Here is a 20,136-nt window from a genome sequence, read left to right as displayed (position 1 = left end):
CATTACTAGAGATGTGGAGACCCAAGCAAAGTCTACCTCCGCCCCCACAGTCCACCACCTTCCCACCCCACCGGTGCAAGCCCCCACCCCCACTCCAGGTTGCTGTTCCTCTGCCTTATGAGGTGGACTGATTGGCTGCTACAGCGTAGACTACTATTGCCCTGACATCCCTCCATAGAGAGAACACAAGTTAAAGAGGCAATACTAAACATGTCTCCGGGAGACTCCCATGGAGAAGGGCTACTCCTGTATTTATTAACTAAAGTAAAAAACAACATTTTTAGGATTTTTTCTTTGCCATCGCTAATAATTTTCTCTACCAAAAATAAGTAGAAATGGTAAGAATGTAGCTGAAATGTTTCACAAAAATAGTGGGTAAATCAAGTGCTGCAGCGATTTGTAAGTAACATGGGTGGAGGCAAGGAGGAATGTAGAGTTCCCTAGGAAAGCTGAATCAGAAATTCTGGTTACACGTAACAGAAATCAAGCTGAACTAGTTTAAGCAAAAAGGGGAGTGAGAGGATACTGAAGATTCTTAGGAAATACAAGAAGGAGTTGAGCATACTGAACTTGGAAAGGTCAAAATGAGCAAAGTTCTGATTATTAGAGTTCCTTAAAAATTCTGCTAGTGAAAGCCAATAACCACATGCAAAGATGCTCAACATCACTAATCATTATAGAAATGGAAATCAGGGGCACCTGGGTGGCTCAGTCAGTTAAGCGTCTGCCTTCGGCTCAAGTCATGATCCCAGGGTCCTGGGATCAAGCCCTGCATCGGGCTCCCTGCTCAGCGGGAGGCCTGCTTCTCCCTCTCCCTCTGCCTGCCACTTCCCCTGCTTGTGCTCTCTCTCTCTCTCTCTAATAAATAAATAAAATATTTTTAAAAAAAAGAAATGAAAATCAAACCCATAGAGAGATGCCACTTCATATCCATTAGGATGATGGCTACTATAAAGGAAGAAAGGAAGAAATAGAGAAAGAAAGAGAAAATAACCAGTGTTGCTGAGCATGTGAAGAAATGGGAGCCTTTGTGCACTGCTGGTGGGAATATAAAACTGTGCAGCTGCTGTGGAAAATAGTGTCAGTTCCTTAAAAAATTAAAGAAAATTACCATATGATCTAGCAATTCCACTTGTGGAATTAGAATATATATGCAAAAGAATTGAAAGCAGGGACGATCATGCTCATAGCAATAGCCAAAAGGCAGAAACAACCCAAATGTTCATCAACAGATGAATAAACAAAATATGATATATACACATAATGGAATATTTATGCAGACTTAAAAAGGAATAAAATTCTGACACATGCTACAACATGGATGAACTGTGAAGACTTTATGCTAAGTGACATAAGCCGGTCACAGAAAGACAAATACTGCATGACTCCACTTATATGTGGTATCTAGAGTAGTCAAATTCATAGAAACAGAAAGCAGAGTAGTGGTTGCCAGGGGCTGGGCAGTGGGGGAGTGGGAGTTACCATTTAATGAGTGCAGTTTCAGTTGAGGAAACTGAAGATGGATAGTGGTGATGGTTACAGCAAGAAATGTAAACACAGCTAGAAACAGAGAGGGACAGTTCTCAAAGAAGAGGGGGCCCCACAAGCGTCCACTATCAAAGGCAACTAATTTTTAGCAGATAAGCAGACAACTGGTATTTTTCACACTTCTACAAGGTTTCATTTATTCTGACTACATTGACTGAACATTTGTACAATTCACATTTCAGTGTCACTTAGTTGCTGAAATTATTTTTGAACTATCTCCATGAATCTTTCATGTCCCTGGATACTTGGAGTGGTAGCTTGAAAAAATTATTTAGTCCTCTTTACCAATGTGAATGTTGAATTAATAGGAATGATTTGGATGTTACACACACCAGAGTATTCTCCTAACTTTATTTTTAGTTTTCAAAAATATCAAGCCAAAGGGATACATTACTTTGTGCTTTTAGGTAACTAGCAAAAGAGAATACTTTCTGAAGAATGGATATATAGTTTTCCTATATTTTTTCCATCTTATCTATGTAAATAGCCATAAGAATGGCAATGGTGGCCAGATGAGAAAATAAACTTAGAAATTAAAGGGCAGAAATGAACGAGTGAAAGGGGAAGCATCCGCTTTTGGATTAACAAAAACAACAGTTAAAGTCTAACAACTGAGGTTTTGTGTTCAGCAAATAGTGAGTATATAAATTAGTTAAGAGCAGCTCATGTATTTATTGTATTCCAGAGTATTCCATCCTGACCTTCTAATTGTCTCAGAAGAAAACACTTTATTGGATTGGGCAAGTCAATTAGGGGCCATTCGGTCATATCTTTATCATGGTTTCTGCGGTTTTATCCCTGGAGATAATTGCCAATTTAGCTAAGAGTAAGCGAAGCTACAAAGAAAAAAAGACATGTAAAACATCCTCTAAAATTTGAAAGTAGAAAACCAAATGAGACAAAGTAGAGGGGAAGAAAAAAGAAACAAACGTTCAGGTATTTACATCTTAGCAGTCTTTATACAGATGATAGCTGTTATTTGACCTGTTCTGAATTTAATAATTTCCCTTTGAAACTAATTGTGCTCTTATTTCAACTACATCTTTTTGGGAAAGTAAAATTAAGAGAAATAAAATATAACTGCTTATTATATTATTGTACAAAAATTTTTTCTACAAAGTAAGGCTTTGGTTAAAAAGAGTAAAATGTTTAGTTGTAACAAAACTGAAGAACTGTCTCTTTTACGCAAAAAAAGGAGTTAAAATTAAAATAAGTTAGGGGTGCCTGGGTGGCTCAGTCGCTTAAGCATCTGACTCTTGATTTCAGATAGGCTCATGATTGGGTCCTGAGATCAAGCCCAGTTGGGCTCTGTGCTCCTCAGGGAGTCTGCTTCTCTCCTTCTCCCACTGCCTCTCCCCCTTCTCATGTGTGCATGTGCACGCTCTTGAGAGAGAGAGAAATGAGAGAGAGAAACAGACAGCACAGGAGGGGGGAGGGTCAGAGGGAGAAGCAGACTCCCCGCTGAGCAAGGAGCCCGATGCAGGACCTGATCCTGGGATTCCAGGATCATGACCTGAGCTGAAGGCAGTTGCTTAACCAACTGAGCCACCCAGGTGCCCTAAGTAAATCTTTTTTTTTTTAATTAAAATAAGTTAATTAAAATTAAATTTTTAAAAAGATCAAGTTCCAGTGTAAGAAATGGCAAATCACATAGTTTTACCCATCCTGATACTAAGCGTCTAATACATAGTTTATCAGTAAAGACAGTGTTATGTTACTTAACTCGCAACATTGTACCAGAGGTGGTACAGTGTAGGAGTTAAACACCCAAACCTTAGAGCCACAGTCTCTCGGTTTGGAGTCACTTAATCTCCCAGTGCCTCAGTACCCTCATGTGGAAAATAAGGATGATGACAATGATGATGGTGGTGGTGGTGGTGATGATAACCCTACTTTACAAGTTTGTTGTGAAAATTAATGTACATAAAGTGTTTATAATGGTGGCTGACACACAGAAAGTGATATAAAAGTATTCCCATTGATCTTCTAGTAACCACAGATTCTGAAATCTGCAAGCAATGTTAACAGGTAGGAGAAAAGGGGGTATCTGATTTTATTACTTCGGGTTGATACCCACTTTTCATAGATCATATCACTTCATTTGGAAACATGTATGCCCCCTGTTCTCCAACAGAGTAGTACCACACCGGCCCAGCACCCCTCCTTTCCCTGTCTTAGCAGGCCACTTCACTTAATAGATTTGGGGGCTCTCTCTCTGCTGCTTCTAATAGCATTCAGCAGCTTCTTTAAATATGGTGCAACTATACATGAATAAATACATAAATATGTTAGAATGACACAACAATGTAAGTAAACCCAGAGAAACTAAATAATTACATAAAGCAAATAAAATCACTGCTGCCAAACGGAACTACTTATGTCAAAAAGAAGGATAATTACAGCAGGGACTCTTATAAAATTACTTTATTCTGCACTAAAATCTTTTTTTTTAATGTACAGTATGCTTAAAATAATAACATTCTGCTAATGTTTTGCCAAGTAGGGACCAATCACTCATATTTTGTGGTTTTTAAAATTATTTTTCTTATTTTGGTCAATGTTTTTATCTATCCTAAATGTCAATGTCCTTATAACATTTAAATTAGAAATCATCAGAACACAAAGTGAAGACTATTCAACAATACATTAGAGAACAAACTTGTTCAAAAACAAACAGAAAATAAGTGAGCTGGTAGGTAGAAATAACCACACAATAATCCTCAGATGGGGAGTCTATTCTTGGCTATATTTCCAATGACTAGAACTGTGCCTGGCACACAGCAGGCATTTAATAAATGGTTGCCTGAGTTTTGAATGAATAAAATAGTTGTTAACCTCTAAACCTATTATCAAGGTTCTGGATTTTGTAAAAGGTGTCAACAGTCTGAGAAGTGGTTCTCAAATGGAAGAGAAACAACATACCAATGGGTGTTTGAAAATATGGTGGGAAGTTGGCTTTGTCACAATGACTGTGTGTGCATTTGGCAGGTAGTAGGTGGAGGCCAGGGATTCTAATCTCTCTGCACTAAGGGGAGAGGTAGGGAGGACAATTACAGGACAGCCCAGCACAATAAAGAACTTTTCCACCCAAAATGCAAATAGCAGTCCATCAACAATTACTAGAAGCAGAATTAGGGTGGAGGGATAAAAGAAACAAGGCAAGCAAATCAAAACAAGAAAATCAGAAAGGTAGGGGCAGGACTTGAGTACCTTTTAGAGTGCTCAGGAGGTCTCTGCTATGAGTGGGAATGAAACTGTTTAGAAAACTGAGCCAAGCTAAAAACGCCTAAAAATGTCTCAATCAGAGCTTCTGGGGAATATGTACAAGCTGCAGAAGTGACCCCAAGCACTTTTTACAGTAAAAACAAACAGGATGCAAAATTTCTTTAAGATAAGAGATGCAAAGAAATCCCATGTTTGTGGGAGACACCTGGGGCATGTTCCCAGAACTCCATATACACCCACCCACACACCCTTCACCTCCCACCCTCATACTGTCAGTGGGTGGCACTTTGGTAGAAACGCTACCTCAGGTCCTGAGCTGGGAACAGTTCATCAGAGATGAATAGCAGTACTAAGTTTGGAATATTGCGGGGGTAGTACCAGGATAGGAGCAAGAAAAAAAACAAAGCATTTAAGGAAGGTGAAATGTTTAAGAGAGTCCACCAAAAACAAACTTCAAGGTACAAAATACACGAAGTATGCAAAGTGGCAACATTAAGGCCATGTTTATTTCGTTTATTAAATATTTACTGAACACTTCTATATGCATCAGGCATTGTGCTAGGCCCAAAGGATAGAGATGAACAGAAGACATGGCTTGACGCTCATGAAGCTTATCATCTATCAGAGAAGAAGACATTAAACAAATGAACAATAATGGAAACTCATAGAACACTTAGAAGATAGCGAGGAGGTCTATTTCAGATTGAAGTTATTGAAAGAGAACTTCCCTAAAGAAGTGGTATCTTCTGAGTTCTGAACAATGAATAGGAATTATATGATCTTTACAGAAATGCTTTCAGGGAAAGACCTCAGCCTGTATCCAGGCCCAAGGCAGGACCAAGCCTAGCACATTCCTGGAGCTATAACAAGGGAAGGAAGTGTAGCTGCTGTCTTGGTGAGCTCAGAAGAAAGACATGAGATAAGGTTGATGACCGGCTGGGGACAGATTCCTTCAACCTTCTGCAGGAATTTGGGTTTTGATCTCATCAGACTGGGAAATCACTGGACAGTTTTAATCAGACATGAGCCAAGTTTTGTCTTAATTAAGATCACTGGTGGCAATGTGGAGAATTGGAGGGGGCAAGAAAAGGGGCAGGGAGACCTTTAGAGAAGACAGTGCAATGGTCAAGGTGAGAAATGAGGCAGCTTAGTTGGGAGTGACAGCAACAGAAATAAGAAATATAGATGATATGAAGCACAGAGTCAAAAGATTTGGTAATGAATTGAATGTAGAGAGTGAGGAAGTGAGTGACAAGGATGACTCACTGGTATGAGCAACTGCAAGGGTGACAGAAGCGGTCATGTTCCAAAGTAGGTAAATTGGGAGGAAGAAGTTTCAGGAAAGGAAGGTCAAGGACTCAGTTTTGGACTCGTTCACTAGGATTATCTGAGAGCCATCCTAGTGGAGATGTTTTATATTTGAATCTCCAACTCAGAAGTGCACTCTAGATCACGGTGTGAATTTGGGAGTTCCAGACACCAGCAAAGAATATATAAAGACATAGCAATCACCTAGGAAAAGCATGTTTGTCTCAATCCATGAAGAACACACTATTAAATTCTCTGAAATCAAGTAAACATGATCCCATGGGAGAATAATTTTATTTCCAATACCTTTCCATTATATTTTACTTGGTAACCTTTTTCTTTTCTGGTCTTTATTCTAACAAGCTAATGTGCAAAAGAAACAATTCCCACCCCCCCAACCCCCCCAAAAAAGACCTTAAGTGTTATGGCTCTATGTGCTTCACATTTAAAAGATGAACTATTCCCTTTCAGGATGCAGCAATAACTGCTTTTTGCTCATATGCTTTTCCTATTATTCCTGAGTTCAATAAAACGGTCACTAACAAATGTTTATCAGAAGTTCACTGTGGATCTATAACATATAGTATGTTAGTATAAGAAATGTTTGCAGTCGGGCGCCTGGGTGGCTCAGTTGGTTAAGCGACTGCCTTCGGCTCAGGTCATGATCCCAGGGTCCTGGGATCGAGTCCCACATCGGGCTCCCGGCTCAGTGGGGAGCCTGCTTCTCCCTCTGACCCTCTCCTCTCTCATGCTGTTTCTCTCTCACTCGCTCTCTAATAAATAAATAAATAAAATCTTTAAAAAAAAAAAAAGAAAGAAATGTTTGCAGTCTACTAGCACATCTATATTTTCATAACTGAAATCCTGCTGGCCTCATCATCACTTACAACATAAAATCCAAACCCTACACTGCATATTCTTCCAGACCCTCTCTTGCCACACCCACATAACACGACATGATTTCACAGTAATTTTTTTTTAATTTTATTTATTTATTTGACAGAGAGAGAGCACAAGTAGGCAGAGTGGCAGGCAGAGGAAGAGAGAGAAGCAGGCTCCTCACTGAGCAAGGAGCCCAAAGCAGGACTTGATCCCAGGATCCTGGGATCACGACCTGAGCCAAAGGCAGATGCTTAACCAACTGAGCCACCCACGTGTCCCTCACAGTAAGTTCTTATACTGCTTCCCTCTGTTCTGCTTTTGCCTATCTGTTTCCTATGTCTGGGCAAAATGAAAATGCAGTGTTTCTTGTTCAAAAATTATTAAGAATTTCAAGACAGTGACAATATAGCATTAAACCAAGTACAGGGCCCTCTATGCAACTGCATAGGCTGCAGGCCCATATAGCCAGTCCTAGCCTCAGTTTCCTGCCCCAGGGATAATAATAGTATCTACCTCATAACGTTGGTTGGGAACTACAATAATGTAACACAAAGAGAAGGTACCTAGCACATAGTAAACATTATGTAAGTGTGAGCTATATAGATGTATACAACAAAAGACACTCCATTGGGACTTTGGAGTCATTTTTTGAGTTAGAAAGAATCTTGTCTTCCAAATCTTAATTTTATAACATAAGTGTAATAAAAAAAGAATACATGAAAAGTCCTCATATTTTGCATCTTTTATTCTTTACCCTCCTTCCATTTAAATCTTCTCCTAGTACAACTCAACACTCATCCCTTCCAGGTCATTGCCTCTTTGGATAATCCAAGGGAAAGGAAAGGTGTAGAGGTAGGATCTATATTTCAGTTTCTTTAGGAACTTATGAAAAGGATGAAAGCCTTAAAACCACTGGTCAAGGGGGCGCCTGCGTGGCTCATTCGTTGTCTGGCTTCGGCTCAGGTCATGATCCCTGGGTCCTGGGATCAAGCGCTGCATTGGGCTCCCTGCTCAGCGGGAAGCCTGCTTCTCCCTCTCCCACTCCCCCTGCTTTTCCCTCTTCCACTCCCCCTGCTTGTGTTCCCTCTCTCGCTGTCTCTCTCTGTCAAATAAATAAAATCTTAAAAAAAAAAAAATACACTGCTCAAACCTCATTCTAGGAAAGAGGTACAGCAAGAAAACATCTTTGAAAAAAGTGTAATGGAAAATAACTCACACCCAACTAAACGGAATCTTCCCATTTCTGTCAACTGAAAGGAGGGAAATCAAAGGAAGGAAAGTCTCAAACATTGAGGTATGGCCCCGTAAGCCATTTTTGTGCCTAGTTAGCCATCTTTACTTTGTGGGGGAACAAGCACTTGAACCCAGAATAAGAATAATACCATATGATCTCACTCATACGTGGAATTTAAGAAAGAAAACAGATGAACATATGAGAAGGGGGAAAAGAAAAAAAAGAAGAGAGGGAAACAAGCCATAAGTGACACTTAATGATAGAGAAAAACAGGGTTGTGGGAGGGAGGTGGGAGGGGGATGGGCTAGATAGGTGATGGGTATTAAGGAGGGCACTTGTGATGAGCATTGGGTGTTGTATGTAGCTGATGAATCACTGAATTCTACTCCTGAAATGAATATTGTACTGTATGTTAACTAACAAAACTTTTTTAAATTTATTTATATGACAGAGAGAGAGCACAAGTGGGGGTAGCAGCAGAGGGAGAGGGAGAAGCAGGCTCTCCTCTGAGCAGGTAGCCTGATGTGGGGCTGGATCCCAGGACCCCGGGATCATGACCCGAGTTGAAGGCAGGTGCCCAACCAACTGAGCCACCTAGGTGCCCCAATGAACAAAATTTAAATAAAATTTTTTTTAAAAAAGGAAAGAAAGAATATTAGAATTCATTATATCCAAGTTGATTATTTAAAAGTATCTTATGTCTGGATCTGACACTTCAGTACATTGGAAAAATATGAGAATTTACACAGAACAACCAGTTTGCTGAAGAAAGAAGGTGATGGTAGTCTCATCACTGCAAGTCTCTAATTTCTTTAGAAATAGAAAATGATTTCAACTGAGTATTATATAAGACTGATGAAACACAGACCTATACCTCTGAAACCAATAATACATTATATGTTAATTAAATGGATTAAAATTTAGAAAAATAAAAATTAAAAAAGAAAAAATGATTTCAAACGTTGTCAGTATATCTTAAAAAGTAACATTTCTTGCAGATATTATATAAGAAATAGTAATAGACATGTCCCCTTTCCCAGACATTTTTTTAATGTCCTAAAATGGAAGAAGAGTGGCCAAAAATAGTAGCAATCATCATCATCATAGAGGTGTGATTTTCTTCCAAGGAGCTTAAAGTACTTGTTAAACATCATTTTATAATGAAAAGAAGGCAAATGGACTATTGAATTACTGGCATTACTATCATTATTTCGATAATGTAATAGCATCTGTAGTGAATTTTAAAATAGTTGAGAAAAATCAAACATCTAAGAAATATAAAAAGGCACAAGCATTTCTCTTATTTTGACCCCTGAACTTCACTTTCTCTATAAAAATACCTGCGTGACTGAGTTCTGATAGTTCCTACTGTAAATTATGCCAGCCTGAGCTTAAGACAACATAACAATTTAGAGAATGAGTGGCAAATTGAAAATGTCACACTAACCTATTAGTCTGGATTCTCGATGTTGGTGACTCACAAATGGGGCACTTATTTCAGTATTGGCATCTGTGACAAGTCCCACACCAGTTCTCCAGGCAAATTGGACTCTTTGGGAACAAATGCTTAGACAGTAGAGCAATTTTTATCAGTCAGTTGTAATTAGTCATTAGTCTTGTCACTATAGATGTTGAAGTCATTTATTGTATAGGGAGCAATGATGTCATCTGTCTGGGGCTCTGTTAGCACATCATCGCTAATACTTGTCAACTAATAAGTATTTGATCCTTCAAATGTGTAACTTTAGTAAAATTATTTGAAAGTGAGACAGACATAATCTTGTTATCAGTATGACAAAGTGTGTTAAAGACATGCTCCTTTAAAGAGGCAAAGTAGCTTTTGAACGTAGTTCTGCAGGACAGGGGCTTGGAATCAGATGGAATTACATGTCATTTCTGTCCCCCACTACTTAACAGCTGCATGGACATGGACAAGCTAACTTTTCAAACCCTCCATCTTCTTGACCATAAAGTTGTCATAATAACAGTTCCTACTTCATAGATTGCTGTAAGAAGTCAAGAAATAATCGATGAAAAATGCTGAATATCTATAAGCTGCCATAAATCTCATTATTTATAGATTAAATTCATTTTATAGTATATTAGAGAGAATATAATGTCTAATATAACTTGGGAAAGGAGTAGGTTTAACATCACCTCAAAGATCAGTTATTATCAGAGTTGCCAGCCACTCTTACCAGAGCAGTAGTCTTTGAGGGGATTGTGAAGAATACACTCAGGAGTTCTGAGGTATTACTTGAGGTAGAGAAGGCATGAAATGGGAGGTTGTGGGGAGGGGTGATAGGCTAGGTACATTAAGAATTGGGAGGACCAACGCAGACTGACACAACCCTTCCCTCAGGTCCACCAGAGCATCTCAATGTCATCTGACAACACCTGTGGTTCCTCACTTTCTCTTACACTCACATCCAATCCATCAGCTCATTGCCAGAGCAACCTGCAAAATAAATCTAAAATTTGACCATGTCAGACCACCTCCAACTCCACCACTCTAATCTATACCACCATCATTTTCTGTTGTTCTCCCTCCGACTCCCAGCTCTCCCAACAAATCTGTTCTCAACAGCACAGCCATAGTGATCCTTTTGAAACCAAATTTTGATCTTGTTCACTCCTGTACTCAAACCATTCCAATGGCTTTCCAAGTAATGTACAGTAAGATCCAAAATCATTTCCATGCACCTGCAAGGTGACCCCTACCTCTCCAATATCCTTCCATACCTACCACACTCCTTTACCCTCTCTGATCCAGCCACAACAGTCTCCTTGCTGCTCCTCCAACACATCAAGCACAGTCTTTTCTCAGGACCTTTGTACTCATGATTCCCCACTGTCCAGACCACTCTTCTGGATGGCATCCACATAGACACTTCCTTCAGAGGACTCTACCAGAGTTGCCTTCTCTGACTATCTTCCATAAACTAGCTTCCCCACCACCACCAATTTCTTTCCCTTCACCTGCACTTATCACCACCACCAGACACTCTGTTATTCAGTTTATTGTCTGATCCCCCCACTAAGATGTAAATTCTATATGAAGAGAAATTTTTAATTTTGTTCATTTTTGTATCCCAGTACCCAATATGTGCTTTATAATTGATTAGCAGAGTACAGGAAAAAGCAGTATCCTGGTAGACTCTTAGGATCTTGGCTTGTGGAAGGGAGAAGATAGGGTACAACTCACTGACTGAGACTGGGAATCCAAGAAGAGAACCTGGTCAGGGATGTATTAGTTCTCTATTGCTGCTTAGCAAATTACCCCCAAAAGGAGAAACTTAAAACAGCAAGCACAGAGTTTCAGAGACGTGGGAGCAAATTAGCTAGGTGGTGCGGGCACAGGTTTTCTACCTATTACAACCAAGCTACCAGTCAGGTCTGTAATCATCTCAGGGATCTACCGAGACTGATGAGTCAGTCCACTTCCAAGCTTACTTATGTGGTTGTTGGCAGGTCGTAGTTCCTCTTTAGCTGATGTCTGAAGGTTTCAGTACTTGTAACAGAAGCCTCTCCACAGGACTACTCTCAACACAGCAGCTTACTCGGCCCCACTGCCCCTCCCTTCAGTGATATATCCAAAAGAGAGAAAGCATAAGCAAGAGAAAGCTTTCAAGACAGAAGCCGCAGAATTTTCTAACCTAATAACAGAAGTGACATGCCACTGCGTCTGCCATATGGTATTGGTCACACAGATCAACCCTGGTACAATGTGAGAGGGGACCACACAAGTGGGTGAATACCAGGAAGTAGGGAACATTAGGGAACAGCTTGAAGGCTGGCCAGCCCAGGGAACAAATGGTGAGTTCATCAAAGGACAGGCTGACTTTGAAGGGTCTTTCAGATATTTAAAGGGAAATATCAGAGAGACAGTGGTGAGGGCAGTTCCAGTAAATGAGGACAGGTCAAGGGAACCAAGATAACATCCTAATTTAAGCGTGCTTCTATGATAATCACAACTTGTGATTCAAGTTTATTATCTTGAAATCTCAAAAAAATTGAGATTAAAGTTGATCTACTTTCATGTTGTACCACTAATCTTGTTATTTCTGATGTATGAACTTTGAAGAATGTATATACTTATTAAAATTGAGGGAAATCTTCCACTCTGTAACTAATAACTATGTAATTAAATGGTACACTATTAATTCATTCTAGTAACAACACTTAGTGGATTAAGGAATATTTATAAAGAATAAAATTAGAATACATAAAACCCATTTTACATCTATCCCACATCATTGTGAAGTTTCAGATCACCACACATAAAAACAAAAACACTTCTCTAACTGACTCAAGTCTTTTCTAGTACCCTGTATTTCAGAGGAAAAAAGAACAATCCCTCCAATCGTGCCCTTGATGCCACCTGGCCCCACCTTCTGTGAGGATGTGCTCATGAATGATCTCCCCACTTCTCACTTCTCTAATTACATGTTCCCATAGGACTTTTCCCCTCAGCTCATGAACATATTCATGCTCTCTTCTCAAACAACCCTTCCTTACCTCTTCCCTCACCAGCTATTTAATCTTACTTGCTTTCTTCCTTTCTCTTCCAAACTTTACAAGGAAAATACACTAGCAACTCCCTATGTTTTCCCCTCCATTTATTGAAATCCAACATACATTCTCATCGGCTCTACTGAAATCTCTCTCCCAAGGTTTCCGAGGCCTCCTCGCCATCAAATCCAGTGCTTTTTCTCACTTTAATCTCTCTCTGCGGCACTCAATTGTGTCAGAAGACTTCTTGCATCAAATCCTCATTTCTCGTCTTCACTACAGACTCTTCCGTTCCCATTCCCTATCTCTCTTCTTTGTTGGTAGCTACTCTGTCTCATGGCACCAGCCCAAATACAGGTATCTCCCAAGGATTGATCCATAGGTTTCTTTTCTTCTTTCATGTCTTCTCCCTTGCTAGTTTCACCCAGGCTCATGACTTCAAATAACACCTGGATGTTGATAATTTCTACCTATCTGTTTATAGCACTTATCTCTCTCTCAAGCTCAGCCCCACATTTTTAACTATAATCCTACATTTTTTACTGAACTTAATATATTTCCTCCTTCATGAGACATCATCCTCCCGACACCCTAGGCTGAAAACATTTTCACATGGCTAGCACTTCACTTTTCTTTTATTGCCAACTTGTAGTCAATATTCATTCAGCCTTCATAACAGCTGTAACATTCATTACTTCTTTATTCTTACCACCACTGTCTTACTCTAGGCCTTTATGGCTTTTCATCTGCAACACTGGTGGAGTCTCCAAATTTCGCTCCATTTTTCCTTCCTCCACATTCTGTTTTATACATGGTGCCAGAACCTTCTAAAACATCTCTAGAAAGACCTTGATTAAGTCCCTATTACAAAATGAAGCCCAAACTCCTTATTCTGATATGTTATTCTCTCCATTAATGGATCTGGACTTAGATGTCACATTGCTTACCAACCTCATGAAAACACTCCAGCCTTCTTGATTCAGTTTCTGCTTTTGAGTGGACTCAACAATCTAAGGCTCAATACCATTATCTAAAACAGCAAAAATAACTATTTGGCCTCTGATTAATGATCAAATTTTTTATCTGTTAAAGAAAAAAAAAATATTTGCAACACTTGCTAAAGAGGTAACAGGGGCTATCACAATAGGTATAGGGACAACTGCAATGGAGTTTTGCAGTACGGGAGAGAGATTGTGCTCCATTCTAAATACAACAAGAAAAAGTGAGAATCTATAGCTGAGGAGCAGGGTGGCCAACAAGTGTTGGTGAAGATGTGGAGAAAAAGGAACCCTCATGCACTGTTGGTGGGAATGCAAACTGGTACAGCCACTGTGGAAGACAGTATGAAGGTTCCTCAAAAAATTAAAAATAAATACCCAGTAATCACACTACTGAGTATTTACCCAAAGAATACAAAAACACTAATTCATATGGATATATGCACCCTGATGTTTACTGCAGCATTACTTACAATAACCAAATTATGGAAGCAACCCAAGTGTCCATTAATGGATAATGGATAAAGAAGATGTGATACACACACACACACACACACACACACACACACACACTGGAATATTATTCAGCCATAAAAAAACAATGAAATCTTGCCATTAGCAACAACATGGATGGAGCTAGAGAATATAATGCAAAGCGAAATAAGTCAGTCAGAAAAAGACAAATACATGATTTCACTCATATGTGGAATTTAAGAAACAAAACAAACAAAAGGGAAAAAAAACAGGAAAACCAAAAAACAGACTCTTAACTATAGAGAACAAACTACAGATGGTTACCAAAGGGGAGGTGGGTAAGGGGATGGGTGAAATAAATGAAGGGGAGTAAGAGTACAGTTATTTTGAGTTCTATTTCCCATCTTGTAAGATGGTGGGTGAAAAACCTGAAAAGCTGGATAATAAGAAGAAACCTGAAGCCCTTGGCTGATGCTGGTGGCAAGGTTAAGAAGGGTAACCTCAAAGCTAAAATGCTAAAGGGGAAGCCCTACTGTAGCTGAAATCCTGTCCTAATCAGAGGAATTGGCAAATATTCCTGTTGGTTATGATTGGCTATGTAGTCAAGAAAGACCATGTACAAAAGGAAGTACTCAGCAGTTAAATCCAGGATTGAAAAGAAAAAGAAGGAGAAGGTTCTTGATACTGTCACAAAACCACTTGGTGACAAGAATGCTGGTACGTTTAAACTTCGCAAAATGCCTAGGTATTATCCTACTGAATATGTGCCTCGAAAGCTGCTGAGCCACAGCAACAACCTTTCAGTCAGCATATGAGAAAATTTTGAGCTAGCATCACCCCTGAGACCATTTTGATCATCCTCACTGGGCACCCAAGAGGCAAGAGGGTGGTTTTCCTGAAGCAACCGAGCAGTGCCTTGCTACTTGTGACTGGACCTCTGGCCCTCTATCGAGTGCCTCTGTGTAGAACACGCTAGAAATCTGTCATTGCCACTTCCACCAAAATTGATATTAGCAGTGTGAAAATCCCCAAACATCTCAAGAAGAAGCTGTGTAAACCCAGACACCAGGAAGGTGAGATCTTCGACACGGTCAAAGAGAAATATGAGATTACAGAGTAGCGCCAGGTTGATCAGGAAGCTGTGGACTTGCAAATTCTGCCAAAACTCAAAGCTGTTCCTCGGCTTCAGGGCTACCTCCACTCTGTTTTCTCTCACAAATGGAGTTTACCCTCACAAATTGGTGTTCTAAATTTCTTACAAAAAACCTAATTAAAAAACTGATACATTAAAAAAAAATATAGTTATCTTGATAAATACTGAGTAATATATGGAGTTGCTGAATTACCATATTGTACACCTGAATCTAATATAACACTGTATATTAACTATACTGGGATTAAAATTAAAAAAAAAAGATCAGGTCCTATATAAAAGAGTTCAAAGGAACCTGAGTAGAGTTTAGTTAAGGAATCTTTGTCAATCTCAGATTCTGAGTTCAAATACTAGCAACCTAAACAAATGATCTCCAAGTCTCATTTTCATGAAGAACAAGAAATGGCTTTCAATGAAAGATCTTCCATCAGCACATTTAATTATTCTTTATCTGCAAGAGGACTGGCTTTTCATCATCCAGTCAAAAGCAAAGGGTAATAATTCAACCACATAGCCAATTTGAAATGCATTCTTTTCTTAGTTTTGTAATGAAAATAAAATTTTAAACAATATGTAGGAATGTGCCATTAGACATATTCTTGTGCTCACAAAAGACAATACCTACTAACAAAATATTGTTTATTTGATCAGTAATAATACTTTATGAGTTAATCTATGAATTTAGAGGTAAAATCATTGATAATTAAAGTCATCAATAATTTTCATGAGTTAGAAATTCACAAAATTATGTAAATTATAATTCTACAGAATATTGGCTAATTCCATCCATGTCAATATCAGACAACATACTAAAAGTTAAACACATTTATTTAAGGAGTGTGAAACTCCAGCAAATCTGACAAGAAAACGTATCACGCAAACCAAGTATATTCCTTTTCCGCCTGACAGTATGCTAAAATAGAGAAAGGTTAGCAAACTGATGGATCATCCCCAGCGCCCATTTTCTCATACTTCACATGTGGAATTCCCTCAGGCTCTCCAGGGTACTTTCATCTCCACCAGCCAAGTCTTGGTCCTTACATTCCTGCCTGCAGGCATGAGCCTAGTGGTAGTGGGTACAGAGCTGCTTTCTTAGTGTGGCTGCTTCCTAATATGACCCAGTTGGGTATGGAAGGAACATGCTTTGCTTATATAACCAAAAAAACCCACAAAAGTCTTTCTTTGACCACAATTCTTAATTAACATTCAGCAATTTTTTGTTACTAATATGTGTAAAACCTATACATCACACGTATCATGTTGACCTGAAAAGAAACATTTTACCAGAACATTCTTTGACAAGCACTGGTGGGTCATCCAGTAAAGGTGTGTAGACATGGAGTCAGAAGACCCAGTGTGAATCCCAGTGCTGCTGGTTTTCAGCTCAGTGACTCAGCATGTCACATAGTCTCTTCAACTTTCAGTTTCCTCAGGAGTAAAACAGAGGTAACAATTCTCTCAGGTGATAGCTTTGATGTGAGTAAAAAGTGAGGTAATACACTGTGAAAACTGTAAGGCAATACAAAAAATAAGGCACTTTTTTATTGAGGGCTCATAAAAATCTCTCCTTAGCAAAACCAGACCCCTCAGGTCATATTCACATCTCTGGAAAACTGACATTTCTCAGGTTCAAAAAACCCCAGCTCCATGTGTCTCTGTATGAAACTGAAAAGCAGGTGCACTTTGATTGACTAATGACTGTATATAACTTTGAAGAAAACTGAGCTAAAATAGGATTTGGGTAATATTAAATTGAAACTGAGCAATATTAGAGGCAAGAAATTCTGCTAGGTTTTCAGCTTAAGAAGCCAAAAATATGAAATAAAAATATGTATTTCTCTCAAAATCCCTACAGAGGTTGCATGTATTGGTGTCACCAGCCACATTCTAAAACCTATGGATCACTTGAGGGCCAAGTATAATCTACCTGGAAAGGAAGGAGAAAACCTTAATTTCTTCCTCTCCAAATCATCTCTTCTCTCATATAGCAACATCTTTCCTTCTCTTACGGCCATCTGAGAAGAGAAAGTCAATGGTGTATTCCCTATGTTTCAATAGTTTTTTTGTTCCAATAATTAATATACCTCTCTCTATGTTCTTCTTACATCAAACCACGTCCACTTATAATGATAGTGGATAAGTTTGCAGGCTAGAAAGATCTTGTTTATATTTGCATATCCATCACAAATACAAAGCATCATATATATTTATTGTACATATATATCATATATGACTAGTTGAAGTTAACCAAATATTTAGTCACTGAATATAGGACTATCCTGAAAGCACTGCTTTATCAATGATGGCCAAAATCTTAACACTTAAAAGATAGGACTCACTGTTGGACTACAATTACAGAAGACATTAGAAGCAGGGTTAGCATTAAGGAAAAGATGAAATTAAACTTTCAGCCCTTCCACTTCCCTCTCTTTCTTCCCCCACAGCACTTTCATGCTATTCCTGTGTTGCCCAGATACTCATATACCACACACACACACATACACACACACACACACATACACACTCCTACCATGACCCTTGCTAAATGCCATAAGAATCTTTGTCCACCTCCTTTCAAACACAGCTCCTTTGGCACCACTTACTTGCCTTCTGATTATAGCAACTCCCACACAAATATAAAACAGAGTTACCCCCATTATTAATGTGAATATTTACATTTAAATATATGGGCATATACATTTATATATAAATACTCAAAAAACTTTTAAATCTAAAATGCCAACTCTCTGATCATTGCTTTTATGGATTGTAATAGTCTAAGTGCAAAAGAGATATGTAATAAGATGATAATAGGTAGATAGATGATAGGCAGACAGACACAGCTAGATAGATGAATCAGCCAAAAGTCAAGTGCATGTATGTCTGTGCATGTTTATAGGTATATGTGTTCCTATTTGGGGAAAGATACCCTTTAAATCACACTAGTTTAGACAGCCTCCTTGTCTATTATATGCAAGGTCAACCATAAGAAGAAACAATTTTCCCCCTGAATCATGTAAAACACCAAACAATGGACAAGACCTTTGCAAAATGCTTCTTACACTGCAAACTTGTGTCTTTCTTTAATTTTAGGTAAAAATGATTTCTAAAATTGGTTCTGAACCCTCAAATCATTCATGATTGTAGCAGTCTATATTCTAAAGTCTCTTTTCAGATGTCTTTGTCTCTATGACAGTTTCACAGAAAAATCATTTCTTTTCCTTTTTTGAAAAAAAAGTTACTTGCTTCAAGAAACTCCATTAGGGTTCTCTTTCAAAGATTATATGATTGGGAAATAATCTACAGTATTGAAATCTATCTATAGAAAATTATTACATTTAAGTCAATCATACAATATTTATGTTTTATGCAACCCTGGACATCAAGGAAATAAGTATAACCTTAGTTTTATGATGAAGGAAAGCATACATACAACTTAAAGTGACAGAGCCAAACATAACCTATAACTAGGAGACCACTTGTAGAAGTATCTAATGCACATGAAATTCGGAGTCAGGAGTTCTGTTCCTTTCCTCTCTATGGTTACTTCACAAAACAACCACTTCTGTTTTTTCCTAGCCGCTCTAGTGTTTGCCCTCCCTGCCTAGCAGGGCCATGCTGAGAATCAAATGAGATAAGATATTTTAAAACACTGTATTGCAAGATGAAACACAGAGGGAGACAAACCATAAGAGACTTTTTTTTTTTAAGATTTTATTTATTTATTTGAGAGAGAGCGAGAGACAGAGCACAAGCAGAGGGAGAAGTAGGCTCCCCGCTGAGCAAGCAGCCCAATGCAGGAACTTGATCCCAGGACCTGAGCTGGGAACATGACCTGAGCTGAAGGCAGACGCTTAACTGATGGAGTCACCCAGGCATCCCCCGATAAGAGACTCTTAACTCTAGGAAACAAACTGAGGGCTGCTGGAAGGGATGGGGTAACTGGGTGACGGGCATTAAGGAGGGCACATGATGTGATGAACACTGGGTGTTATATGCAACTGATGAATCACTGAACTCTACCTCCAAAACTAGTAATACATTATATGTTAATTAACTGAATTTAAATAAAATTTTAAAAATAAAATACTGTATTGCTTCATTATTACTATTTAGGTAAATAACATCATAAATTACTTTTGGCTTTCCAGGGAAACAGAAACTTTCACCTTTATTATTAACTTCCAGAACTAAATATTTTGAGTAGCTTAAATTTTTTGACTTGCTGATAGAAATGCCAAACTATAGATATGAGGCATAAAGGCCTTGGTAATGATAGGATTTGTTAAGTAATTGCTTAAGATCTTACAAGTTTTAAGGCACAGGTTTTTTTTTTTTTGTTTTTGAACTCTTTCTTTTATTTTTAATTATGTTATGTTAATCCCCATACATTACATCATTAGTTTTTGATGTAGTGTTCCATGATTCAGTGTTTGCATATAACACCCAGTGCTCCATTCAGTACATGCCCTCTTTATACCCATCACCAGGCTAACCCATCCCCCCACCCCCCTCCCCTCTAGAATCCTCAGTTTGTTTCTCAGAGTCCATAGTCTCTCATAGTTCGTCTCCCACTCTGATTCCCGCCCCCTTCATTTTTCCGTTCCTATTATCTTCTTTTTTTTTAACATATAATGTATTATTTGTTTCAGAGGTACAGGTCTGTGATTCAACAGTTTTACACAATTCACAGCGCTCACCATAGCACATACCCTCCCCAAGGTCTATCACCCAGCCACCCCATCCCACCCACCCCCCACCACTCCAGCAACCCCTGGAAAACCTACAAAATTAAGTGTTTT

The 20,136-nt window shown here is 38.7% G+C and overlaps 1 long non-coding RNA gene and 1 pseudogene across 1 annotated transcript in view; one reads left to right on the top strand and one right to left on the bottom strand.

Annotated features, from left to right (window-relative positions):
* Positions 1-20,136, bottom strand: part of LOC145723041 (uncharacterized) — a 312,601-nt gene that overhangs the window by 200,169 nt on the left and 92,296 nt on the right. The gene's annotated exons all lie outside the window — the stretch shown is intronic.
* On the top strand, positions 14,594-15,434 carry LOC102748422 (large ribosomal subunit protein eL6 pseudogene; annotated as a pseudogene).

The sequence above is a fragment of the Leptonychotes weddellii genome, chromosome 8, assembly GCF_054177405.1.
Source record: "Leptonychotes weddellii isolate Sample4059 chromosome 8, ASM5417740v2, whole genome shotgun sequence".
Taxonomy (NCBI): Eukaryota; Metazoa; Chordata; class Mammalia; order Carnivora; family Phocidae; genus Leptonychotes; species Leptonychotes weddellii.
Note: the sequence above shows the minus strand (reverse complement) of the source record. Positions and strands in the feature narration are given on the sequence as shown.